Below are 27,014 nucleotides of genomic sequence, written 5' to 3'. Positions count from 1 at the left end.
TTGATTTTTAATCGTTTGTTTGCAATAACGCTCCGAGCGTATAAATATAATGCTACGGCAAATGGGTTGACTAATGTTAATGAGTCATCTTGCTGAGAGACAGATACTCCATAATACTTTTTCATAATATGTATATGTATATATTACTTATGTATCGTCTATGTATTGAACGAAAAAAATATTTCGGAGTAAAATATAAAATAAAAAATAAAGCATTGCAAAAATATCGAGAACTCCAAGATTCCCTGCATATATCTGTACAGATATATGAGACCTACAATTTAACTCCGATTCTGAACGGCAAGATACTGATTTCTGAAATGGCAAGATAATACTCTCGGTGGGTTTGCCAGTATACCTTCCGAGAGGTGGCGATCGAATAAAATCCAGCGACTTTGGTTGGATTTGAACTCGGATCTTCGGCTCACAAGAGTAGCGCTCAACTTTCTGCGCCACGATCGCCACGGACTTTCAATAACAAGAACACTAAGCTATGCTTGCTACTAACATTAAGTAATAAACAACAAGGATTGTGTTTCGTAAACATCGAATACGTACTTAAAAACATGCAATTTTAAACAATGACATATACTATATAAAAATTATAAATTAATTTATGACTCACTTTGATGGCCATCTCGCAGAATTTCCGTAATGTTGCATAGCTGCATAGCTGCAATCAAAAGAAAAAAACAGTGATTAGCATCGAATGATTTTTTATCTAAAGAGAGATTTTTTGCTACAATGAAACGATTATGATGATACGATTACACTTAAATTTGGAACAAATAAACTCGAGATTACGCTGAACAATGCTGCCTATCCGAAAAGTCTTTAGGTAATCTTACGCGAGGCGCGAGAAGATCGAGAGCCTTGTCGGACAAACATCTTGACGGGTCGTAAAGGTCTACGTTATATCACCGTGGGTCCACCTCCAGCTGAGTTAGGCACAATCCACGTTGTCGGACAATGTCTGCGCATTGTGCGTGTATCGGCATCAATCATCGACGGCATACCCACGCACAGGTGTCGCGCGACACGTCTAATGTCCGTACAAATTTTGTTGCGTCGTCGTCGATGTTGAAATATACGATTAATATATATTATACCAACGTTCACCAGTTACTTGTGCGTTAAGATTATCTTGGACATTCGATAGATTGCATAGAACTACATAGAGATACGTTTTACGCAATAACAGGATAGGGTGGAGAGGACCTTTTTGTGTATGTGTGTGAGTCATGTTTTCTTTTTCTTCTTCTAGATTTTTAGATGTCTTGAAAATTTTTTATCCGGTTTTTTCTTTGGCTCAAATAGTCCCTCTTTATCCTATTATATTTGTGTTTCGCGACTAATTATAAATATATATACAATGTCAAAGGCATGAAAATCAATTATTCTAATCGCGGGTCAACTTGAAGCTCAGTAACAATGTGCTATGTAACAATAACAACTTGTACGCGTGCTTTCACCTTCTTTCCTGACCGTCTCTCTACTACATATAGCTCTTTGGAGCGATAATTCATTCAATGTTAGCAAGTCTACCTGCCCGTCCGCGAGTGATATAGCACGATCTCGACGATAGTCGATCACCAGAGCGCCGCGCGCCGCGGCTAGAGACACTTCGGCTGTCGATGACGTGACAAAAACGATGCTGGCCGAAGAGCGCGCGTGTTCTCGAAATTTAAAAGAGTGTCCGACCCCCGCGGCGCGTTCAACGACGTCGACCGCTTCGCGGATGTCAGTCGTATAAGTAATGACAATACGATGACTGGACGGCCGCTAAACACCTGCATTCACCACCTTATCTCGCGGATCCCGCTGTTAGGACAGGTTTTCGCTATCGTTAGCCCTTCCTCGCGCACAGTCGGATAGTTCTCGGACGCTTTGGGTGGTCGTCCCACCGCCGATAATCTTGACGCGACTCTTGACGCCTCCCGCGCGTCGTTTTCACCATCACCACGAGCGATCCGATCGTGACTTCGCCTCCGACCGAGCATCACGCCGCGTGCACGGCTCTTAAATACCTGCCACTCGATAGCGTGTGTCATTTCCGAAACTTGCCCGCGCGGGGAATACGATACGTCGCGCCCGGTAAATCCAAGATCTCTCTTTCTCGTGTGCACACGGGTCGTTTTCCAGTGGAAGGCGCCGTTTCGTGACAGTCGCAACGTCCGGAACGAGCGGCGGAACGAGCAGTGTGGCGAACGCGAGCGTAGCTCGGAGTAAAACGAAAGGGGCACGTAGACCCGGGATTGACGTAACTTCCCGAGGCTCGTTGAATATTTATCGCCGCTCGCCTTGTTTGTACGCCGTTCTGCCTCGCTTGAATTTAAATGCCTTTCGTACCTCCGCTCATGCGTTTTTCCTCTTCGCGAGCAACGATTCTTTCTCGCCTCGCGGGATTATTTATAGAAAGGTGACGGGAGTGCGCGCGGCGCGGCGCGGTGGTCTCGTTGCTCCTCTCGTATGAAGCGAAAAGCCGCGGAACGAGCGGCTCGCGCGAATACGAGCGGAACGGGCGCGTGTATTCGCAAAGTCATCGCGCTCGTCAACGCGAATCTCCTATATATAGAAGACAAGTGTTCCCTGCACCCGATATGTATCTTTCGAATCGATTCTTTCTATGTATCTCACATTCTAACAATGTAGTTCGCAATACGGGATGCAAATGGTGTAATCAACTCACGAAATATTTGCTCTACTTTAATATACATTATAATCGTCTCGATTATGTATAAAATAACTCTGAATATTCCGCAAGCGGACTATTATTATCAGAGCTCGCGAGACCGATCCTTTCATTTACCGCATGATTGACATTAATTACCGGAACACAATCGGCGGCTTATCTGATTCCAACTTGATTCCCGATGGCGAGATACCGCGCAAAGTTCGCCAGGACGCGTGAAGTGAGATAGGGTCGGAAGACGCTCAAAGGGAAAACCCCTCTCCGCGGCGCGGCGCGGCGGTCATCACCGCGAGGCGAGTAGAGCGGTCGGCCGGCCGACCGGACGGCCGCGGAACCCCGTCGAAGACGCCGGGAGAATCCGTGGCGAAGCGGGAGAGTACATACACGCAACGGAGTTTCTTCTCCCGCGGGAAGGCGTGGTCGGTAGACGCGCGACGTCCATTTGTCTCGGGCGCCTCCCGCACCAGGAACGCCCTCGCATCCCACGGGCATCGATCACGTCTTCCTCTTACCGGGCGCATCGCGCCGCGCCTCTGTCCCTCTTTCTCTCTCCCTATCTTCATCTCTCTCTCTCTCTCTCTCTCCCTCTCTCTCTCTGTACACTTTACGCGCACATACTCGCCTACACGTACACCCTCGCACGACGACGCGCGCGAGCCACCCCTCGTCGGTCCCCGATGGCACCGGCGTTGCCAACTTTTCAAAATGGAATTCTGGCACAACAGGAGCAAAATTATAATATTTCAGAGGATGCATTACGGGGTACGGCGAAAAACGAGGAAAACGACTGTTTAAATTCGAAACTTGCGGCGAAGTTGATGCGTGCAGAGTACGATACCCATTCCATATATGACACACACAAGTTGATCCCTATAGGCATTAAATAGTTTAGCCAGAAAAGCGGATTTATCTGATTCCGGGCGGATCTTTAGTTGTAAGTAGGTATTAGTCTGAAGAGCTATCGGTATACTATCGGAACCTTCGGATTCACTCCGCCAACTAGGTCGCTTTTGTTCCGCTCGCGCTCGGGGTTTCCTCGTATTCTCATCATCAAAGTCTCTCTCTTACAAAAATCCGGTTTCCCAGGCAGTAATAAAGTTATTCCGGTATAATAATACGCGCATCATACCTCGATGAGGACGTATAGAAAGTTATGGGTTTATACAATGTGATTAAAAAACTTAACGGCGCACCGTTCCGGTCGATCACGACCGCGAGATCTCGATTGACCGGAACGGCGAGTTATTAAACGATCCTTTTGCATTGCCGCGATTATAAGGAACGCGAGCCTCGAAGAAGAATTTAGATTTTTTTAAATATTAACGAATTTTACTTAAAATGTTTGTAACATCACTGTAAAAAACGAGGAGTGATTCCTTTAATTTCTTCAGGGACATATTTTTGTTTTAATTCTAATAGTACTGACTAAAAGAAAAACGAACAGTATTTACCACAGTAATTTTTATAATTCTTTTCGTTCTTTTATTCTTTGTTTAATTCCTATTTAAATCGAATAAAATATAATTAGACAAAAAATTAAATCTCTTTCTTCTAACTCTAAAAAAGTTTCCCTCTGAAGGGATTAAAAGTTAAATATCGAGTTAAATAAGACCTAGAATCGTTAATTCTTTTACGCTGCTCCGCTGTAGATTATCGGATTATCATTAGCGAGCTACAAGCTAATTGTCTTTTACGACCGATTGCTCCAAATTTTGTCCTTTTATTATTTTGTTTCAGCCGGTAAGTGTGCACGATGCTTCCTTCGCCGAGGCGAGCGATCGTCAAGCGTTGATCACTGGATGGCTGTCTGGTTACGCGCATGGAAACTTTCAAGTAAGCACTATTGGCTATCGTTACCGCAGGTACATATTATGTCGTAAAGAAATTCGAGAGAGAAGCCGGAGTCTGATGATCTTCTAAAGCCGCTAATTCGACGGTTGCGCGAAAATCCCTCATTTTACGCACGATAGCTGTGTCTACGGTTTTCAATCTCGCGCATTTCATAGTTTCAATCTCGCGTTAATACGAGAACGCCATAAGATCGTAATATCGCTCGCTTTCAATTTCGCAGAATGCAAATATTCACGCGCACGGAAATATATCAGACCGTGAATATTCATGTTGAGCGAAAGGATACGGTACACTCCGTTCATTAGCAAAATCCGTCATCCTCGATGCGTTTGAAGAAAGTACTGAAAGTATATAGGTACACGAATTTCCGTTATCAAGGGATCGCGACGTTTCCGGTTTTGTCTCGGTTGCAGGCGCGCTATCGCTCCGAGCGGATTCTGCGAGAGCGGAACAATCCTGACGATTCGTGAAGGATTATTTCAGGTTTAGAAATATATTTACATTTTCTCAGGATTGTAATTAAAAAATATGTAAACGCAAAGTCGGAAGATATATCTAGCGGAGTTTCCATCCACTTCGCGATCGGCGAGATTCCGGAATGGAATGATCGACGCTATCGCAGTCCCTTAATTTTTTGGCAAGCGGGCGATGGTAATTAACGGGTGCGCCGTAACGCATGCCTACACACACGCGTAAAATGTATATGCGTCGGCGTCTTCTCCTCTCTTTCCCGTTGCACGCGCGCGAAATGCATACCGGTAACGCGCCGGCGAGGTGTTGCATATGCATGCGTCGATCGATATGAATGCATCGTTGCATGCTAAACGGCTGCGGGCCTATCTGATCTGCCATTTTTCTTTCGGCCGCGAAAGGCATCCGCGCGGCCGCGGCTGCGGCGCCCGCCGATGCGGAAACTCATCGTGTGAATCCCCGATTATCACCCGGTCCGCCGCTTATTACCCTCTTACCGTAACAATGTGCCGGATCATGTTTGGCTTTTTACCAATTCTGGCTCCTGTAAAACTCTCGCACTTCATGCGATAAATCACGTTTGGACTGAAGAATAGTGGATATCAACAATCGTTCCCCGCTCAAAATGCGTCCGTATCGCTGTGTTAAACGGACTTAGACGTTGAGCAGGTCTATTCATTGCGAGAGCGATTTTATCTCCGGAATTTTGAGATTCCCCCTCGTATGGGAGAATAAATTTCTTCTCTGTCTTCGTCGCACTTTCTCTTTTAGACTGAGCGAGAGGATTTCCAGCATGAATATAGTATATGGCAACTTTGTTGCGTCGAAACAATATATCTACAGCTTACGTTAGATAAATCGCATATATGTCATATCCTTAATATCATTCGTCTTTGCCTGTAATAACAATGGTGTACTCATTAACAGTAATACGATTACGAAAGCGTATTTCGATGGACAATAGTCTTATTGAGCGATATCCGTAATGAGCCGCAGTTATTGATGATAGATGTATCGCTGCGATCGATAATTGAGACGCTAGACCAACGCAATCGTACACCGGACTTTTATCCGAGGGATAACTCGTACAATTACAGAAGGCATGGCTACTTTATGGCTGAGGGTATCTTTCCAGAAGATCGATAGCTAATTAGGCCGACCCTCTCGAGGATACGATGGCCACGTATCCCCGCGTATCGTGTCTAATTATCGCAGAAATTGACCGACGCTATTGACACGTACGTAGATCTGATTCGCGATGGAAGCTGCTTCACACGTTCGTCTGCACTAATCGCTAACAATGGTCGCTAGACAAGAATAAAAAATGCTCAGCCTGTATTATGATTTAATCTTCTGATTTAATCTTCTATAGTGTCTCTTATACTGGTTTCTTTCGCGCGCAACACGAAATGGCGAATAGCTAAACGCCACCCTTTTCAGGAGATGCCCGCGAACGCAATCTCGAAAGCTTATTCGAGGGTTCCCACGTGCCAGAACGTGAGAGTAATTTTTTAATTGTTGCGCGGCTTTTCTGCCGCTTTTAATAACACCTTGGCGTCCGAGTTGCCTATTACGACGAGTGCAAGACTATCTCGTTTTGGCCCGTAGGGTCCAAATCTCCTTTTCGAACTGACTCGAGCGCCCGGACGCGCTCGATTTTTTAAGTGACGAGGGTACTCGGTCATATATCTCCCTCGTAGGTCCGCGAAAGTTTCGACGTTTGCACGGCCCACGAAATTACACGTTGCGAGCCAACGGGGTTGCAGTGATGTTTTTCATCATTACGAGAATCTACGTTCTCTTTCTGCCGATCGTTCGGCGATTATAACGGCGGTAACGTCCGCGAAGAGAAGGGCGCGTTACGTTAAAATAGTCTATTAAAAATCAACATTTCATTCTCGCAACCGAGCCGTAAACAGCCCATCTGTGTCCCTCGTATATATACCTCGCGACGAAAGTACAAACTAAATCGTAAACGAGATTAATGGATAATAATTTCCTCTCTCCGTATTTAAACAGCTTGCCCCTCGCATCGTTCTCATTATCAATCATCGACGTCGGCTCGCGCGCGGTGAGGACCTTAAAAGCCACACGGAGTTCAAGGAGGACGGCCTCGAGGAGCGTTATCGTGGCTGGCTTGTCGCGCTAACGACTGGTAATATCCCCGCGACGGGGCTCGTATCCCACCGTCATCTTTACATCTCGCGCATTTCCATACAAGAGTAGGGCCATTTGAATATCCCCCCCTCCCCCTTCCTCACGTGCATCGCCCTGCGCGACGTCCCGCGCGTTCTTCTCGCTCGGAACCAGACGGCGCGCGTATTCGCTCCGGCGAATTACATAGCCGACGTCGAAGCGTGGCGATCTGATATCGACCTCGGCCGCCGACGACGTAACGGGATGATACGCCGGGGTTGGGGGGGGGGCGGGAGGCGGGAGAGAGGGATGACTGGCGAAAACGTATTAAAATCCATCGTGACGGCGAAACCTACGCGACCGAACGACGATTCGTCGTCCTTCCGTTCTTTCGCGCGACGAGATGCGTTGCGATTTTATACGCGATACAACTATACCGTACCTATACCGAATTAGTTGAATTTGTCGACGAGACTGCTATTTCTGATGATGAACTTTAGACTCTGAACTACGAGTGAAGCGCGTCTGAAAAAGTATCGATCGAATAGTTTCTTTCTTTGTAATCGAGCCACCGGGTACGATCCATCCCTCACACTCATCCTGTTAATTCTCTGACGTTTCTACCCTGCTCTTTCCCCGTCTCCCCCCGTGCTCTTCCAACGCGGCGCGAGATGGACCGGTCGAGATAACACCGCGAGCCCGGTAACTGCAGTAATTGTCGGTGATTAGAGGAGTCATAATTACTGGTCCACGTATAACGTTACCGAGTCCATTCATTCTCCGGTCTGTTCCTCATCGGCTTTTCTCTCGTATTCTTCTTCGGATATATCCCTGCATACACGACCTCAATCGGTCACGCTGATTTTTTTTAACAAAACTTTCTACATCTCCCTTTCCTGCCTGACGCAATGTTCCGACGCAGACGACGGGAATTTTGCGTTACAAGGGTGTTTCTTGAAAGCTACTATTATGTGGTATTCAACAAGATTCAATTGATATTTGTATCTCATCGCGAAATATAAAATTATAGTTATACAAATTTAATCCGATTAAGGTGTCTTTGATGTTGCAATCGTATCTGCTAATGATAATCCAGACTCTCGAATATGGAGGAGCTCCCCTTCAGCAATTCGTTCTTTAGCCCGATTATAAAACGACACAATACACCCCTAATGAGTTTTCTTTCTTTCTCCCTTACGTTGTACGAGTTTCTCATCGACATATAAAGAGTCGACGAGTTATTTTTGCTAGCCTTCTTTCGAAAGCTCAGCGGCGACGACGACGACGACGACGACGACAAGCATACTCGCGCATAGACGTCGCCGCTGATGACAGACCGAGGGTAATAATTATTACAGTGCGCGAATCGCAATTACAGAGCAGGCGCCGGTTGACGAGTACGAGGAGTCGTCGCGCCGCTTGGTGCGCGCGGCATCGCCGACGAATGCAGCCAGCGTGCGGCACGTATTCCTACACACGTACGGATAAAACCGCGCTTATTAGTCCCGACATCGCAATATTGATCTTCGCGCATCGATATAGTTGTCACTCGACAGCCATGACATTTGCTCTCGCAAAACAAAACGCGGGCGATAACTTTGAAATTTAAAACTCGCACTCGTATAACGTAATGTAACGCAAACGCGATTTGTCAATTGTGCCTGTCAATTACTCGATTCAACAATGGCAATTCCAATCTCGCTCTGTGATACACATTAATTCGGCGCTCCTAATTACAGAACCGTTCCACTTTTATCTTCCACTGTATTTCAGTTTTATCTCTATTGTGTTCGGAAAAAAAAATGTTTTATGTATTTATTTTTACAAGTTTGGAAGGACAAGATTGTACAATCATGCGGATACTAACGCGACTAACAAGACGAGAAAATTCATCAGCGGATAATCACTAATGAATATATCCTTGTTATATTTGTTACTTTGCCGTCGAACGCGAAACTACAACGTTACGTTTCGGATCGATGATCGCGTTAGACGCTGCACGCTCGAATCGTTTCGACAGTTAACGAGTGTATTGTAAACGTATGTAGTAATACAATTATACATCAATATTTATCACGTGCGAGAGGCAGCCAATTTACCACAACCTCGTAATGAGCGCCGGTGAGATGAGCGCTCCGATAATGACGACCGCGCGTCTACTTTATTGCATTATAATTAGGGTAGTACTCGTCGAGCATAAAATTCAGCGTACCTGATCGCGACGCTGATATCTGCAACCTAATTTCTTACTCTCTTTCTTCCTACGGTCTTACGCCGTTTTTATATGACGATCATTATTATAATCTTCGTATAGAGAAGAAAACGTGTCATTTAGACTCATCGCGTATGTCGTAACGATAACGACAGTTTTTTTCGCGTTTGTCGACAAACATAGATGCGACACACAGAACAACATAACGACATTCGGTTTCCTTCGTCATTCTATCTCATTTTGACATTTTTTTTTTTTTTTAATCGAACGGTATTTTCACTTCCGTAACGAGACGATTGTAATTCTGACAGCGTCGTCATTTCGAAGAGGAAATCGTATGCAGTATGCCACATCTTAAAGCGCAATGTATCTCTCTTTTCCATTGTGGACGACACACGAGTCGGAGATCCACGCGGGGCCCCTGCCACGGAGTCCCGCTGGGGGTTCTTCCCAATCTGGTGTCGAGCGTGTAAGTGCGACGTAAGCTCTGGCCCGAGCCGACGGACACGCCCGCTAATTGTATGAATTATGTATGCGACTACGAGACTCTTGCCAACACGCGCCGGGAGGATCGACGCGACGCGGCCTGCTTCGTCTGCATAACGGTCGGTTGCATCTCGGAGAAAGTCCGCAGCATCCCGTCCGTGGAGACGAAGCGAGTCGCGCGCGCGGCGCGCGGTGGACCGATCGACTCCGAGGAAACGGATGAATCCGGGAAGAAAGGACGAAGGGAACGACGACATTCCGCGCGCGTTTTACGAGCCCGCGCTTCCGTCCGGGCGCCCGGCGTTATTGAGATTAACAGACGCCCCAGATCGCTCGGGATGGGTCTTCGATGGGATCGCAGTCGAGGAAGTCGGCGGTCCGTCACTCGGCGTAGGAAACCAGTCGAGAGAAAAAAAAGGGGGGAAAGAGAGAAATGTAGGAAACTCCGCTCCTCGAGGATATATGTGACTGTCGCTTACGGAAGCGTTGTACCGTATATATCGGCATCGCGATAAACTGGCGCTGGCGAATAATCGATATCGAGCTTATACATGCTTATACATGCCTGTTTTCTCCGAGGTGTTTACGAAGGCTCTGTGTCTAGAAACAATGTACGTTGTTGTTACTTCTATATTATTAGCAGCAGATCATTAATATAACTTATTTTAAAGCCCTGTCACACATACACATTAGACAGACTGTACCTTTCGCGCCTAGACTTCGCAGCGTCGATCGCTCGCCCACCGAGTCTGATCGCAGGACGAGCCAGCAGGTGTAGCGTGATCCCGGATCACGTTACACGCTTAGCAGACACTTCGCCGTGATCACCGTGATGACAAATAAAGGATTTCGCGAGGGGGCGCGATAATTTATCGACGATCGATCGCACGCGTGGTAGAAAAGAAAGAGGAGAAAGAGGAGAGACGAGATCACGTATAACGAGCGTCATCATAGAGTTCGTCGAATGCTTACCCAGGTTCATCGAACATTATCGTTTTCCCGTCCCGTGTAACGAGGGGACAGCCGAAACCGACGATGGCACTCGCGTCGGGTCGTCGGTCGAAATAGGGTTGACTTTTACGGCACTCGCGGATCGCCTGTAGCCGGTAATCTTCTTTTGCACGCCGGCAGGTAGCCGTTTCTCAGAAAGTGGCGTGAAATATGTGCGCCGCGCGTGTGTCGTGAACGTTACGTAATAGTCAAACACGCGAGCGAGGTATTACAATACGGGGGGGAGATTTACGGGTCGCGTTTACGCGAACAATAATGCGCCGCGGATACGGTAACGTCTATAGGAGTTTAGGGGATAGCCCGTGAACCGAAATTGATTCTGCTCTCCGATAATCCCGCGACGTGCAGTTCGAGCTGTTGTTAAAGAAAACTTGTCTTCCGGATCGTGCAAAATATATATTTTCGCGTTTTTTTTTTCACACAGACAGTCGATCGTCTCTTATCGGCACGAGCGATGACTTCTTACGTTCACTCGCGTATCCACATACGTAGTTCCGAGTTTCCCTTTCCACAAGTAACTCAACAATTACCGCGCGCACGCGCGCGCTACGATATAATGACGAGTTTCGCCCGGACACCCGCTATTGGGACGCAAGTAAATACCATAATAATACGACTAATGGCGCGTTATGAATTACAAACCGGATAATGAATAAAGTATATGTATGCGCGCGTGTATACCGCTCTTGTCCTTTCCCGAAGCCGTGGCCTACCTTTTTTATAAGTCGCACGGTAAAGGCGTACCTGTTGCCGTTATGCCAAGTGTAATACGGAAAGATACACCGGGAGAAGAAGAGGAGGAAGTAGAGGAAGAAGAAGAAGACCAAAAAGGAAGGAGGCGAACACACGCGAGAAAAGTTTCATCGAATCGTTATCGAGGCTCCGAGAGAGAGAGAGAGAGCCATTCTGGGCCGGTCGCGTTTACCAGTCGGGGGATAATCGCACACAATTTCTTGCCTCTTTGCTTTGGAGTGGTTTCACACCTCCGTCGTCCCCTTTCTTGCCCCCGTCCAGCCCCCTCGCCCCATCCCTATCTCTGCCGGCCACGTCGGACGCGGCCGCAAACCTCATCCAGCCGCGACTCCGAGGTAAAAGGTTAACTTGATAACCACGCGGTAACCGCGGCCTTAACCGCCGGCGGGGCCCTCCGGGAAGAGTGCGCGCGTTCCCTCCGCTGTACCCCGTGGAACCGTGTATGTTGTACGCGTCCGGCCGCAACGCGCGCCGACACGTACCGCCAACTACCGTAAGAATACCTTGTATAAGCCGGCACCGTCCCGTCTTCTCCTTACGCTACTTAGACGCCGTGATTGCGGTCGAGACGCATGCGCTCGTCGAGAGCTCCGCAAATTTGTAGGTAATTCTGGGTCACCGCTCGTGCGTTCGATCTGATATACATCGGCGTTTACCCGCTAGCGTGCGAAAACTGTAAAACCTTGTGTAACGAACCGTTGAGGTTTATATTGATTACTGGCGGTTATAGTGCCTCTCGATACCGTAATTTTTGGCACTCGTTTGGCACTCTATTCAATGAACGCGAACACTCGCGTCCCGCTTTGAACGTTCAGGACGAAGCTTGGCAGTCCAAAACTAAAAAATGCATGCAAATGCTCCAGCAAAAGAAAATTTTGTGGAAAAGTGACGAAACTTGAAGCATCTATAGGAAAGATGTGGAAAGTTTCACGCATTGGTTATTATTCAGCATCGGCAACTTGCCCGAGCGTCTCTCCGCGAATTTCTCTCCATCGCGATTTCCCGCTGCAAGAACGATTGTACGTGGGTACGCGCGCGTGGTAATCAATTAATTCACCGCACCATAGTACGCGAACATCCCCCACTTCACTCTTACCCTGCCGTTCTTATCCTCCTCATGTGCTCGTCGTCCTCTTCGTCGTCCGCGATGATCCGTGTTCACTTCGTGGGCGTATATGCTCTCTTTCTCTCTCTCTTTCTCTCCCCTTCTCTCTCTCTCTCTCTCTCTCTCTCTCTCTCTCTCTCTCTCTCTTTCTTGTACTCGCGCTACGAGGATATTAGTCGAGATTGAGTCCGGAGAAGCCTCGCCTCGCCTCGCTTGTGGATCCATTAGCTTTTATATGCGCGTAGAGTGCCCGGCTACATACGCAGATACCACACGGAGATAACGACGGCATACCTTCTCTCTCGATCGAGGCGGCGTCGCGATAATTAGAAAATTAAATTGTCGGCCGGTACTGAGAGAGGAATTGCACGCACGACCGGCATCACGTCGCCGACTCTCTCTCTCGTGCTCTCTCGCTCCGAGTGGTTCTTTGTCTCCATTCAGCTCGCAAACACGGCGTTTTCTCATGTTACCGCGAAAAATAATGACGACGGAAAGAACGTGTGCCTTCAAGTAACTCGATCGATACGAAATCACGACCGGTATTTTCTACACAATGTATGCAACGATATTGCTCTTCGTTGAAAGGTTTATTCCAGTATTAAAAAGTATTCAAAAAGTATTAAGTATCGTGCAATTTATCTGAATTATGGGAAAAACTACGTATTACAAATATCTCTTTCTTTTTTTTTCAAATTAAGAAAATCAAGAGAACATCGCTCGTAATAGCTAATAGCCGAGAATAGCTAATCTCTTTCTCTCTCTCCCTCTATATACTTCTCTTCATTTTTTCTCCCTCTTTCCTCGAAGGTACTCCACGACGAGAGAAGGATCATGTAGGCGCGCAACGAACGCAACGAGTTCTCTCACAAAGCAGCGACGATATCTTAGCCGGTCCACAGATAGGCTCTTTAGATAACCCGAGGGCTGGTGGGTGGCTGATTTAATGCCAACGCGGCCGAGTGGCGAGGGGGGTTGAGAGGGCCGGCACGACGGCGGAACCGTGGCGGCGGAGGGTTGCCCGGGTGGCCGGGGGTAGCCCTGATATTTTAATACGACGGGAAGCGTGATGCTCGGTCATCCATCTAAAGAGGTGCTCCCTCTCGGTGCGTGCGCATACCCGATTTTGCATACGCGAATATCGCAATGCACGCGGCGGACGTGCTATTTCACCGTGCCGGGAAGGCCGAGAAACGGGAAGCGACACTGTCGTTCTGTAACAGGAAGGAAGACTGTTTGTTACCATTATCTTCCTTTCCAGCTTGGCCGCTCCCTGCTCGTCCATCCCCTCGGCGAGCTGGTGAATATTTCGCAGCCGACATGAACACGCTGGGCAAGCGTCGAGGGATTTTAACTCGAGATCCAAGTGTCGTGAAAAATGAGACAAATATTTTTTAAAAAGCTGACAGCGCAACAATGATATTCTTTGTTGCGAAAGTAATTAAGACTGCTAGGTTTAATTTAGTTTGATTAGGTTGCCCGCAAAATGCTCAATGTAGATTCGCACAATTTGAGCCTTGGGCAAAGTACTGCGTTATAAGTCGCAGTTCATGTAATAATTTTTTTTCTTAATGCTATGCAAAACATCCTAGATTATGCAGATAATTCTACAATCAACCGTATTAGTTGATTACCATACTGACGTATGGGCAGGTATATATATAATACAAAAAGTACTCAAGTTATTGCAATCTCTGCACGTATAAAAGTATAGCAGAAACCAGAGCTCACGTACTGCAAATCGTAAATAGAAATTCATAAAAAAAGATAATCACGCGTAACTATCTCTCTAGAGACGCCAACTCACGTATCTGCTCTCTCGAACGATATAATTCAACGGTCTTCTCTCGAATGCGCGATAAGATCATCAAACTCGTTTCGTCGATTAAAAGTACGTCGCTCGTCGTGACAACCCAGGCAAGATAATTAATTCGTGGGGTAATTCGCAAAATTAGCACGGCCGTTGCAGCACGCTGATTTTTTAAATAAAAAATTCTTCAATATCTTGCAAGCAATTATCGAAATCTCTTTTAATCGACAGCCGTTTGATTGTCGTACGGTTTAATTTCACATTCCAAGCCTTGATTTTTAATATTTTATTTTTACACGATTCAACGTTCTGCGATTGATATGATTGTCTAGGCTTACATACCTTAGAAATGTTGATACGCTTATAACGGCGATCGTTCGCGGCGTATAACACGAACGGGTTAAGAAAGAGGAATAGAGGATAGAGGCACCCAAACGACAGTCGAGCGTGTTTTAGGTACGAAGGGCAGCCTCGCTGTTTTCTTTCGCCCGATTAGGTTCCCACATGCTACGAAGCCACCCCCGCGACACGCACACCAAGGATCCCGGGGCCCGTTCGCACGTAGTACGTAGGGTACGTGTGTGCGCCTCTCGCTTGGCATAAGCAACGTTTCGACGTTGTTTTTTGTGTCTGGCGGGCCCTTCGCTGGCCGGGTCCGGGCTCCGCCACGATTTAGTGGCCCTAATTGCAGGGTACAGCTATTTAATTACCGGGTTCGTGGGCCCCGCCGCGGCCCCGTCCCCGGGCCCCTGCACGCCCGGGCCAAAATGCGAGTACATTCGTACGGAAAGAACACGGTAGATACGGTGAGTCCGGCCGCAAAGTCCACCCACAAAACAGCGAGACGATCCCCGATCCGTTCGCGACGCGAGGATTTGCCGATAGGCGCCGCGCCCGCGCCGCTCGCGGGCCTGGCTCGCTCAATTTCGATCGGCAGAGAGAGAGATTTCGATTCGAGATATTGAGATTTCGTGTGCGTATATCGCGCCGCACCGTGCCTATCTAGATTCTACCCCCGGCCCCGAATGCCTGGCTAGTTCCACGTGATCGGACGTAAAGTTTATTCATCGAGACCCCCGAGGCGAAGTAATCGCGAACAGACGGTAACATCGATGCCGCCACGCTGCTGGTGTCAAACGAATAATTATCGCATATAATTTTGACCGATAATATCTGACGAAGTCGGCCGTTCGCTACATTTTAGAATTCACAGCCGCGGGAAGACGTCACGTCGCCGGGTAATCTTCCGAGAAAGATCGTTACTTTTCGCGGCGACGACAACGTATAAATCTCCCTGTGAGAACCGAGATGCGTTCGACGACCTATCAGGCGGGGGGGGGGAGGAAGGGGAACCATAAATCCCTGTCGATGAAACGAATCGAGGAAACGGCACTCGATTCCGACCGCCGCGCGGAATCTTTTAATCGTCGCTAATAACAGGGTGCGCGTCCGGTAAGAAACGCGGAGCGCCGCGCGCATCGAGCGCGAGGCTATCAAGTGATTGATAAGTCCATAAAGCATTCTTCGCTCCTCTCGCAATCTTCCTCTTCGGTCCGGCGGTGGTGTCGATCAACGCTGACGCTGGCGGATGATGGTGGTGGTAGTGGTCGGAGGCTGCGGTTAAGCTCGTGGCTGCGAAATACACGTCGTATACCGTGTGCGTGCCGGGGTGTTTTTTGGCCGCGGGTGACGCGGTGACGAGATGATGACCCACCCGAAGTCGGAATCATCATGATTAACCCCGCCCGCGTAACTCGTAATGCGAGCCGAAACCACCCGAGCAACTGCCACCGTTGCGCCTAGGCGGTATATATATACCCGTATATTCTCTCCCACCGTGTTTCCGCTCGTCTTATACCGACGCTACCGACGTCAACGCGGAATTTCTATTATTAGGCCGACAGGAACTAATCGTCCCCAGTTTTCGTTCCGATTCACGTAACTACCGGCTACGAGATAGACCGATTGAGAGGATCACGGCGTCGAGTGCGCGCGCGCACGGATTTCACGGCGTTTTCTGACGCCAAGGACGCGGCTTCCGTTTCAATGTGGAATGTCATGGCGCACCGGGCGTTTTTCATGCCCGAGAAAGTGGATCGAGCAACTCGTTTGATCAACTCGAGGCGCCGGTATCGGACCAGAGGCGTCTGGCCGCGAACCATTTCGCCTTGATGTTCTGCGAAACGTTCTGCTAGTGAGCGCGCGAGTCGATTAGTCGGTACAGCGACGAGAGGGAACTCTTCCCGCCCTTGGAAATACGCGGGCGCGCGCGAGAGAGTTTTAATTGTAGACCACGGATACGGGTGAAGGGTAGGGGGAGGCTATTATTCTTTCTCTCGTCGGTAACGCGGCGATCCGTTCTTCTCTCCTAAGTCACGGAGAACACGGGCGAGAGAGAAGAGAAGAGAGCGAGGAAAGGAAAGAAAGAGAGAGAGATAGATGTAATAACAGACCGTCGGGCCCGTCTCCGCTCGAGAAGAAACGGCCATTCGTTCTTTTCGTCCGTCTGTCCGTCTATCCGTCTGGCAGTTTCATATCCAGAAGAACGCACGAGTCTTGGCCGACACAATTTTTCATCATTCACCCCCTCGCACCCTGCGCACTGACCGCTGATGCATCACGCGTCGTTCCCTCTCCCTCCCGCCCTTCACCGCAACATCGTTTGCTTTTTCTCTCGTTCGCTCGTTTTACCCACAGTCCGCCTTCGACGTCGTTTATCATCCCTTAACGCGATCGACGTTTACTCTCTTTTCGGGAAAGCTCGTTGGCGCCACCTGGCCCCGTGCCACATATATATCGATCAACCCTAGCACTTTCCACTTTCTTGCCCGTCCGGGATCCAACTGTCGTTCGTAGATCGATATAGTTTTAGAACGGTACGGCGGAAGAAGTCTAAATTTGAAGTCTAAAATTGTTTCCCATCTGGCTATCGATTCGAGAAATTTTAGCGACATGTTAATTATTGTTACATATTTTTCGTGCTATCACAATCAATTATTCTGTTGCGCAAAATAAGAATAGCGCCGTTTATTTCGGAAAATAAATGATGGAAAAGTGTGCGAGGGTGGATAAGGGAATGCACGCTTGTCGACGGCGCACCCTTAGCGTTGCCGAAATAATCCTTTAAATCCTTTCTCTAAAGAGACGTTCTAGCGATCCATTCAATGGTGATCACACGCGGTTCCCACTGTATCGAATTACAAACGCTAGAGACAGATGGAGGAAGAATGAAATGCCTCCAGTATTATGCGTCCGAAAGAAGGATCCATTGAAGCGGCGATCGTCGTTGGTCTTTCTGAGGGATTTTGCTTTTCGATAACTCGGTAAAACTCAAGTAAACCGAGATTTATCGAGCGTTCCGGATAATAAAAGATAATCGGATAAAAAGATATCCAAATTTATCGATTATCCAAAATCACGAAGCGAATTTGTTGAATATAATTGGACCAATCCGATTTAGACTTCACAAACATATTTGTCTAAATAAATGTACAACGTAATCTTAATAATATAGTATATAATTTGGAAATAATCAAAAAAATTAGACGTATAATAATTTAAATATCCTGCAATGTGCATACATTGTAATTTGAAAATAATCAGAATACGCGCAGAAATTTGGGTAATTAATCTCTCTCTGATAGCCTAATAAAACGGGTAAACCGAGATATATAACCGAGCATGCGAGAAGATTCGGATAATAAAAGATAATCGAGTTATCAAAAGTTATCCGCACATGAGTCGAATCCGATAGATATAATCGAACCCGACTCGATTTAACCTCGAGTATTCGCATACCGCAGAGCCCGAAGGATTTCTACAATTTATTACTTGAATAATATCGGATCAACAATAATCGTTTACTGAGAAAATGATCGGTTATTCATTACATTTGGTTGTCTGATGTGTTGTCTTAAAGTGTCGAACGGCGCAATTGGATCAATCACATTATCACGGAACATATTATAGCGACTATACATGTAATATGGTTATGCTGATGTATTCAGAGGTAGTCTCGCGAAGAGGAAAATGCTTTATGAAATTTATTTGAAAAATATATGCGACATCAAACGATTATTCATCTTCCTTATATGTACACGATATTAATATCTGCTTCTCTCAATAATACGAACGATGAAATCGCGTATACACGAGTCAGATATATGTTAGTAACTTATATTACCCCTTGTGAATTTTTGAAGAACACGTTTAATGTCCTCAGTGATAAACGACACGAATGATTTCAATTTATATCTCGAATAACAAAGTCGCGACAAGGTATCCGTGTGCTTTATGCGAACGTGCGTGCGCTCGTTTACGTGAGCGACCAGCGAACGGTTATTATTGACTCGGCAATAATGCATCAAGTTTAACCGTCCGCAACTGCAATTTCATATTAACGATAATTATATCGTTGAAATTTATGTCCCGATGATGCATTATCCTGTTATTTATGGTATCGATTTGGCGTCCGAAAACGAAAAACTTGTGTACACAATATCGGTGTGTGAACGTCTTAAGTTATTAAACCTATTATATTTTATTTTTCGTGTTAGCGTTTTTGCAGCTGCGTACCTATATTCATTATTAGATAATCTCGTCTAATACTATTATACAGATTTATATAATAGGGCAGAGGGGGGGGGAGCTATATTCGTTGCACTCGAATACTCGAATACTGTATTCGCAACGTTTCTATTATCGCGAATAATGTTATCATATTATCATTGCAATCGTTACTAGATAGCATAGGCATCTTTTAACAAAATGGTTCAGTTTCTGCAATTATTGCGGTAAACAAGAAGAAACCATAATCCACATAAATCACAAAAATTTAACAAATATTAATCGAATTGACAAATATAATTATTTGAAGATACTCATGAGATCGAAAAAGTTTTGACATAGAAAATTGCTTAATTAAAGTATGTTAATTAAAGTATACCTTAGTGTAATAGTATCAATGGACACGCAAAGGCAATTCCATTGATGTATTGGACGTTAAACACGGTGTTATTTTCGTTACCAAATATTGTATTGGACGTTAAACACGGTGTTATTTTCGTTACCAAAGGATAATTATTAACTAATGTAAAATCAGGAAACCTATTCTTCACCGTAATGACATATTAATATATCGAACCTAGTCGTTGTAATTCCACCACTATCTCTCAAATACGAGATTATCGAAAGAATCGATCTTTCGATGATCTCGTACTCGAATATCAACTAAACGGAAACATAATAAATAAAAAAAGAATAAAAAGAACAAGAGAGAGAGAGAGAGAGAGAGAAAGAGAGAAAAGGAGAGGAGAGGAGAGAGTAAGGAACAATAAGATCGTGAGAAGAGAAAGGTGGCGCAGGTGGAGGAGACAACGGAGAGGAAGCAAGAGGAAAAGGACAAGGAAGAGGACGCGAAGAAACGAGAAGAGGCCGCAGAAGAGGAAGACGAAGCGGCGGACGCTGTGCTGAACCACGTGATCGTAGAGCGTTTTAATTGGTCGGGAGCGCGATCCACGCTGCGATGGAGGGAGGACGAGATAAACCAAGCAGAAAGGTGGGACACAAGGGGGGACACGAGTGGGACCGAGGGGGTGACTGAGGGGGTAAGGGAAGGGCGAACAGCGTTCGTTAGGGTTGCAACGTGGATTAGACGATCGCGAGGTTGTACCGAGGAGGACCGTTGCGAGGGCGGGCGCTGTTTCTGCCCCACCAGCAACACCTTCCAGGATGGAAACGTACTCGCGAGGTTCCTTAGGAACGGCCACTCGACGCACTCTCCTGAGGCACGCGCACGCACTCACGGCCCACGCATACAGGCGCGTATCCGCGCGGTAGGGGGGCGACGGCAAGAGAGTGAGAGAGAAAGAGAAAAAGAGGACAGAGAGCGAGAGAGAGGAAGAGCGCGCGAAAGAGAGAGGAGCAGGAGGAGGAGGAGGAGGAGGAAGAGGAGAACGAGAACGAGAACGAAAAGAAAAAGCGAGAAAGAGATACCGATCCGGCTCGCCTCCGTAGCTGGGCCGCTTCTCTCCAACGTGGGGGACGAAAAAGCTCAGTTATAATTGTTGCACGCCGCGAGGTGCATCTCGGGGTCCCTCCGATAATTGTTACCTTCTTCCGCGTGGCTGGCGGTTCCGCGCGACGCCGCGACGGACGCGTATATATCGGACGACATCGGACGAGTGGGAATCCGCGTTCGTCGCGTCCTCGACCGACCTCGTTATCGACTGACCTCCTCCACCTCGTCCGCGGCCGAGCGGCAGCCACAGAAATTACTGTGATTACCGGGATATACGAGGGCTCGTGGAGCACTCCGAGCGGACTGCCGCGCCGCCGCAGCAGCAGCCGATGCACCTGCGGACGTCATCCGGGAAGCGTCTCGCTGCACGCGCGAATCCGAGGCTGAGTCACGATCGTCGAAGAAGCGGATTGAGTCTTGTCGATTCAGGAGAAAGCAAGACCGATCCTTTACTACGATCTCGGGTGGATTTTTTAAGAGCTCGTATATAGTCCTCGAAGCAGAGAAGACTCGGAGGAAATGAATTGCGCATATCAGTATTCGCATAACGGCCATCCGCAAAATGTGATGACGATCGCGCCGACGGCACCGCAGCAGAGTCTACACCCCGCGCAGGAAACAGAGTATCTCGAGGTAGGAGAGATGTCGAGGTATATTGTATTATCTTTAAGGATGCCACGCGCGCGCGGAGATTCGGTTTAACCGGGCGGCGACACACCGAGGACGAGTAATTTTAGCGATTTAAAACTCCATGAGTGTCTCGCCGAGTTAGCGGGTGATTCAAGTCCGCGACGACCCCTTCGCAGCCTTGCTTCCATAACGAGCCTGGGCGGTTCTAAAGCGCCCCTTCGTTAATTGTTCATCTCCCGACGTCTAACACGAAGGGGATTCGATACGGGATCACCAAGGTCGCCGCAACCAGCCATTTTCCATCAACTCGTTGGCGCTCGCGGAAAATTCAATTCGTCCGATTGCCAATCGGATCGTTCGATTGAATTTGTTGAGATGGAAGTATGGATACCAGTCCGCTTTTGTTAGGAATATCGGCTGCGTCAATTACCGTTCCAATAACGTTTTCTTAATTGAATCGCGAGTTGCCGTACTAATGTAACCCTATATGTAAATCGCAAATCTCGATCACAGGCTGACTCACGGAAAAGAAAGATGACGAAATTTCGTTTACTTAAAACACACTCATCGTTAACGACCCGAAGAAACGTGCGGCGTGCCAATAATAAATCGCGGTCGGTCGACTCGCGCGAAAGGTTGCGAAAAAAAGTCCGCGCTTTCACGCGGCCAAGGCGACGAACGAGGAATCGCCGTGGAACCGAGGAAGGAAGGTAAAGGAAGATGAAAAGAGAGATGTAGCTGGGGGATATTAATATAAGGGCTCGATACGTAATTATAGTGATTACCGTATTGCCGGGGGGCGGACGAGGGCGTCCCTCAGTTTGCACGTCATTTCGCGATCTCAACTTCCCAGCGAACATGCGCGCGAATTTGTCGGCGCGGGTCCTTGGCCAGGCTAATTGTTTCCCCCTTTCGCGCCAAACTTTCGCGCACCAACCACTCCTCCGCATACTTTCCTTTACGTATTCCCGACACGCGCGCCTCGGAGAGAAGAAGCCTCGCGCACCGGATATTCGTCGTTTAAGGACGACGCGTTTAAAACCGTGACATTTCGCTCGCGGCGATCGATCCTGCTCTCGATCGTTTTCTGACACAGTTACCCGACGAAACGTGCCGATCGTTAGAAATATCGGATCAGGCAGGTTTCGCTACTTATCTATTAGGAGCGAATATTTAAAACGTCGTAAAACGTAACACTTATCCACGGGTCGTATAATAAATTACACATTGCGCAACCGAGGACTATTTCCGCTTTTCGATGTTTTACATCGACCAATTGCTATTTGTAACACATTAAATCCGCGACGCTGTACATTAATTAGAAGTTTTTCAAGCGTCGCGTCGCGTCAATTGACGATGTGCTTTGCGGGGATAGTTAATCGTCGTTACGAGTCTTTTACTCTTTCCTTAATTGGTTATTATCACCAACATTATCGGTAATTATAGCGGCACGTGCGTCAACCTCGACTGCCGTCCAAGCATCCACGTCTATATTGCGTCATGTATAATGCAAAAATCTTTTATGAAACCGTTTTTTCTCGTCGATAATTTATCTATATTATTTTTTTCCCGTCTATTAAAGAATCATGATTTTCTTTGCGCTACGTTCTCGCGGATTACCCGTTCTTAAATGTCGCACCTAATTAACTTCAATTATATATGCAAAGATGTATAAGTAACTGCTATGCAAAGACTAAAAAATCTGATATTATACATGTACGTTCTTAATGTTTGAGATTATTTTAATTATAGTCACAAGTGTTCCATATATTTCCTCATGTATGATTGAATGTGATTAGAAGAATAACTAATCCGTTAACTAATTCGATTAAACATAGGTACTCAGATTAGTTAGGCAGACTTGTAAGTCGCAAAATTGATCTAGTGATCTCTTCTCGTGTTTCGTACCAAGTGTACGAGATAAAATACAGATCGATACAAGCCGCAGCATCCAATAACTTGTTCAACGTTATTATCCCTCTCCAGTCCGTCTTTTATCTACATCTAATATACTCGGAATACGAGCAGAGGAAGGCAATAGCATCGAGGGCAGCAGGATAAATCGAGGAAAGATATTTATTTCGATCGATTCCCTCCTGAAACCGAGGGTGCGCCTTATTTGCGTCGCTCCTCTAACGTTCGCGGTCGGCGGAAAGGAGCGACGCGTGAATTACGGGGGGGGGAGTTGTCTCCTCTCCTCCCCGTGGAACACCCCATAAATCTGGTCGGCCGACGGAGGGACGGGCAGGCGGTCGGGCGTCTCTCTATCCCGAAGCACGATGTAGACAGAATCTCGACTTACGCCCCGGCATCGGCCACGGCAACGAGTCCGTAAATCAGTCCCGGACGAGTTTCTCCGTGTCCTGTTTCGCGGCGAGACGCACCACTCGGTTTTAAAAGCCTTTCACGCGATTCTGCGATATACAGCTGTGTATATTCATTATTGGAAATTGCAACGGCTAGAATTTCGAATCTATCACCGCGATGTTACAGTTCGGAGATCATTTTCCGAAATTATCTGTAGAATATCTGTAACATAATATAATTTGTAAGAATAAAATAACGTTTTGAAACGTGGAACGTTGCTCGGTATAGAATTGTAGAAGCGTCACGAAAACGCCACTGCGGATGTCGGTATACATCAATGAACGATCGTCCCGCGTCTGCGTCCTTCGGTCCGATTTCGGCAAAGGCTTACGCACGCCGTTAGCAGATAGTAAGACAAGATCTGACTTCAACTGGTAAGGTGAATCTTCGTTTTCGACGCTGCCAGCCGCCACGCACGGAGCTAGTTTCTTGGTAATTATTAGTCCATCAGCATCTCTCGATGGCCACATGGCCGTGTGAGAGGCAAGAGCCGAGCTGGTCCCAGCGCGGACCATCCTCGCTATACGCGAGGCCGCCCTGTCATTATCCGCCCCCGTGAGGCCCGTAGGCCCCATTTCCCTTTCAACCCCATGGCCCCATCTCTGCCAATCAACGATCCATCATCGAAAGATCCGATGTCGGCTATAACGTCGATCTATCGCGCTATCGAGAACGGCGTTGCGATCGGTAGTCGATCGGCGCTAATCATTTTTCAACGACGCGGAATATCCATACATTAGTGTCGAATGAAATAATGTCGCTGTCCATCCTCGTAAAATATCGAGACGCACGATTCATCCTCGCGATCGTGGTCCCGATCCGGAGGGGTTTGTGTGCGCGCGCGGACGCAATAAATCCAGAGAAACTGCTCTCTCGTGCGGGAATCTGAAAACGAGGAAACCCGATAGCTACTAGCTTCCACGCGCGCGGCCCAACGCCATTTGTCCTTGCCGCGAGCGTTAACGCCCGTCTTTGGTTCCGTTCATTGTAAAACATCCCTTTTCGCACCCCCCCCCCCCCCCGGCCCATTCACCGTCCTACTCCGCGATACGCAAGGGCGTGGGCGGGTCGCACCTTTTGTGCGCCGGTGGCACGCGATGTACGCATAATCGGCCGCCAGGATTCGTAGCGGGTGGCGGCCGATAACGTCCCCTCGTTCCGCGAACCTATTCCTTTCTCACCTTCCTTCGCGTAGTCCATCTATCGATTACTCGGACGCGTCTATCTCGAGGGTACCATCTAACGTAAACACTATCCGGCCGATGCGATGATATGAAATCAAATCACGCTGATCAGATGGTTGCTCTATATATGATGCAGGATATATCAGCGGAAATCGTCAAGAAAACTCAGACAGAACGATATTTGCGATTTAGAAAGAATAGATCGAATACATATTCAAACTGGAAGAAACTATATATTGTGTATTTTTATTTTATCTTACGTCAAGTATCTCGTTGATCGGACCAAAAGCTAATACTTTAAAACCCTCGTTTTACGAGACATTTGACGAGAATACATCGAGTCACAATCCGTCATCAAACTTGACGGCATTCTCTTTGAGCGGACCTCGCGACCGCCTTGTCACCGAGCTCCATGAGATATTACGTCTAAATTACCCGGGCCAATCTCGATTGGGACCACGGCGATCGTCCGGTCGGCGCGCCCGGCTGGCCGGGAATGGTTATGAATGGACCACGATTAGCCGGTCGCCTCGCCGTAGTGGCGCCGTACCACGCCACGGACTTCTTCCATTATGGAAAATTAGATCCTAATGCGACCTCGACCCGTCGCTCGCGTCTCCACCGGCCATTGGCGTAGGAAGGTAACGAACGCGTCTCCATAGGGCAGAAAAAAACCCGTGATGTGCCCTAAAACTGCATTCGGGAAATTTAAATTTCGTAAATCGCATAAACCAGACTCGACGAATGGTTCTTTAGCGGTGGAATTAAATTGTAGTTTGTACATTTGATACGTTGCGTTAAATTTTAAGAGAAACCGGCTCACCAAATTACGCCAATTATGAAATTCTCAGCAACCGGTTGGCTACCTCTCGCGATGCGGTTTTATAGGCACGGTTTAATCGCAGCCACGACGCAAACCGCTATAAAAGCGGCTCGTATCATTCGCCATGTGACGAAAAAAATTTGCGGTAGCCTAATGACAACTCTCGTCTTAATTCTCGAATCGTTGACGCAAGATGTACCCAGATTTTCTTTTTTTTTCTTTTAGACAATTTTTAACCAGATCTTATGAAAACATTGCTCCCCTACTTTTCTGTACGGTTATAAAATCCGTGCGGTTTATGTGATCTTTTATTTTTTTCAAAATTTTAAAAATGCTCCGTCCGCACGAATACGCCACTGGAAATATACTTCTTCGTACTTCTTCGTTTTAGGTTAAGACGGAGCCGATAACATTTGAAATTCAAACTGCACGATTAAAGTCGCATTAGCTTTTTGCGCGTACCCGCCAGGTTCTCCTCCCTGCACAACTTTGTGATATTTGTGATTTTAACAGCCGTCGTTCTCGAGCTTGCATCGCCCATCTGCGTCTCATGCACGCAGCTTGTTTCGCAAAATCAAAACAGCACGAGTAAATTGCGAGCTCGTACGATCAACTTCTTTTTTGCATGTAATAATTGACGTTCGATACAGAGGTACGGTTATACAAGGCAGGTGTCGAGATGAACGTTCCTGCGAGATCCTAAATCTTGTTTCGCGATGCGAAAAAATATATGACGACATTTAATTAAACTAGGTATTAAATATTGACACGCTATATATTCTACGATTATATATCCATTAATTCGTTCTCTCGCTGATATAAACTGTATCTATTTACTTTTTCATTTCGGTAGCGCGATACTTGTAATATGTACAAATATTGATTTATTTTTCAATGCAACTTGCGATACGATCATTGATTCAGAATTTTTCCAACCGTAATATTATATTATTATTAATGATACTGTCGCGCTGTTATCGTAGATCAAATATTAGTATCGATTTCCATGCACATAGCTGTCGTAATACGGAGTAAGAAATATTGCGCGAGTTTAAAACTCATTTGTAAACTTATGTTGTAACAAGTTAACGCGTGATTGCACACGAAATGGAGTGATCCGTCGAGTGCCGTGAATATATCGTGCAAAAATAAAATAGGTCATAATACCTTATCAAATTAAGTGACTGTCTCCAAGCAGCGTATATAGATATATTGAAATATCATATTTCAATTCGATACTACCGCGGCCAACAACGAACTATAATTCGATAAATAACATGCATTTGTCTCCGCGAATATATAGATACAATCACATTTGCGATATATAGAGCTCATATGAAAGTATATAAGATCATGCATAATTTAAACAGGACGGAAACGCAAGACGTATATGCAAATCACATAGAATTATATAATAGCGAAGGATACTATCGTAGCTCACAGTTAATAAAAAAATTGTTATTT

The 27,014-nt window shown here is 46.8% G+C and overlaps 2 protein-coding genes across 9 annotated transcripts in view; one reads left to right on the top strand and one right to left on the bottom strand.

Annotated features, from left to right (window-relative positions):
* LOC139816639 (uncharacterized) overlaps positions 1-27,014 on the bottom strand; it is a 174,068-nt gene that overhangs the window by 61,111 nt on the left and 85,943 nt on the right. For 6 of the 8 annotated variants that reach the window (XM_071784272.1, XM_071784273.1, XM_071784274.1 and 3 more), the window contains one exon: positions 626-673. The gene's annotated coding sequence lies outside the window, so the exon portion shown is untranslated. Of the gene's footprint in view, positions 1-625; positions 674-14,869; positions 16,258-27,014 lie in introns of those variants that run through there. The other 2 variants (XM_071784276.1, XM_071784280.1) reach the window with 1 other exon arrangement.
* Sp1 (transcription factor Sp8) overlaps positions 1-27,014 on the top strand; it is a 78,425-nt gene that overhangs the window by 22,205 nt on the left and 29,206 nt on the right. The window contains exon 2 of the mRNA XM_071784268.1: positions 4,430-4,525. The gene's annotated coding sequence lies outside the window, so the exon portion shown is untranslated. The remainder of the gene's footprint in view (positions 1-4,429; positions 4,526-27,014) is intronic.

The sequence above is a fragment of the Temnothorax longispinosus genome, chromosome 7, assembly GCF_030848805.1.
Source record: "Temnothorax longispinosus isolate EJ_2023e chromosome 7, Tlon_JGU_v1, whole genome shotgun sequence".
Taxonomy (NCBI): domain Eukaryota; kingdom Metazoa; phylum Arthropoda; class Insecta; order Hymenoptera; family Formicidae; genus Temnothorax; species Temnothorax longispinosus.
Note: the sequence above shows the minus strand (reverse complement) of the source record. Positions and strands in the feature narration are given on the sequence as shown.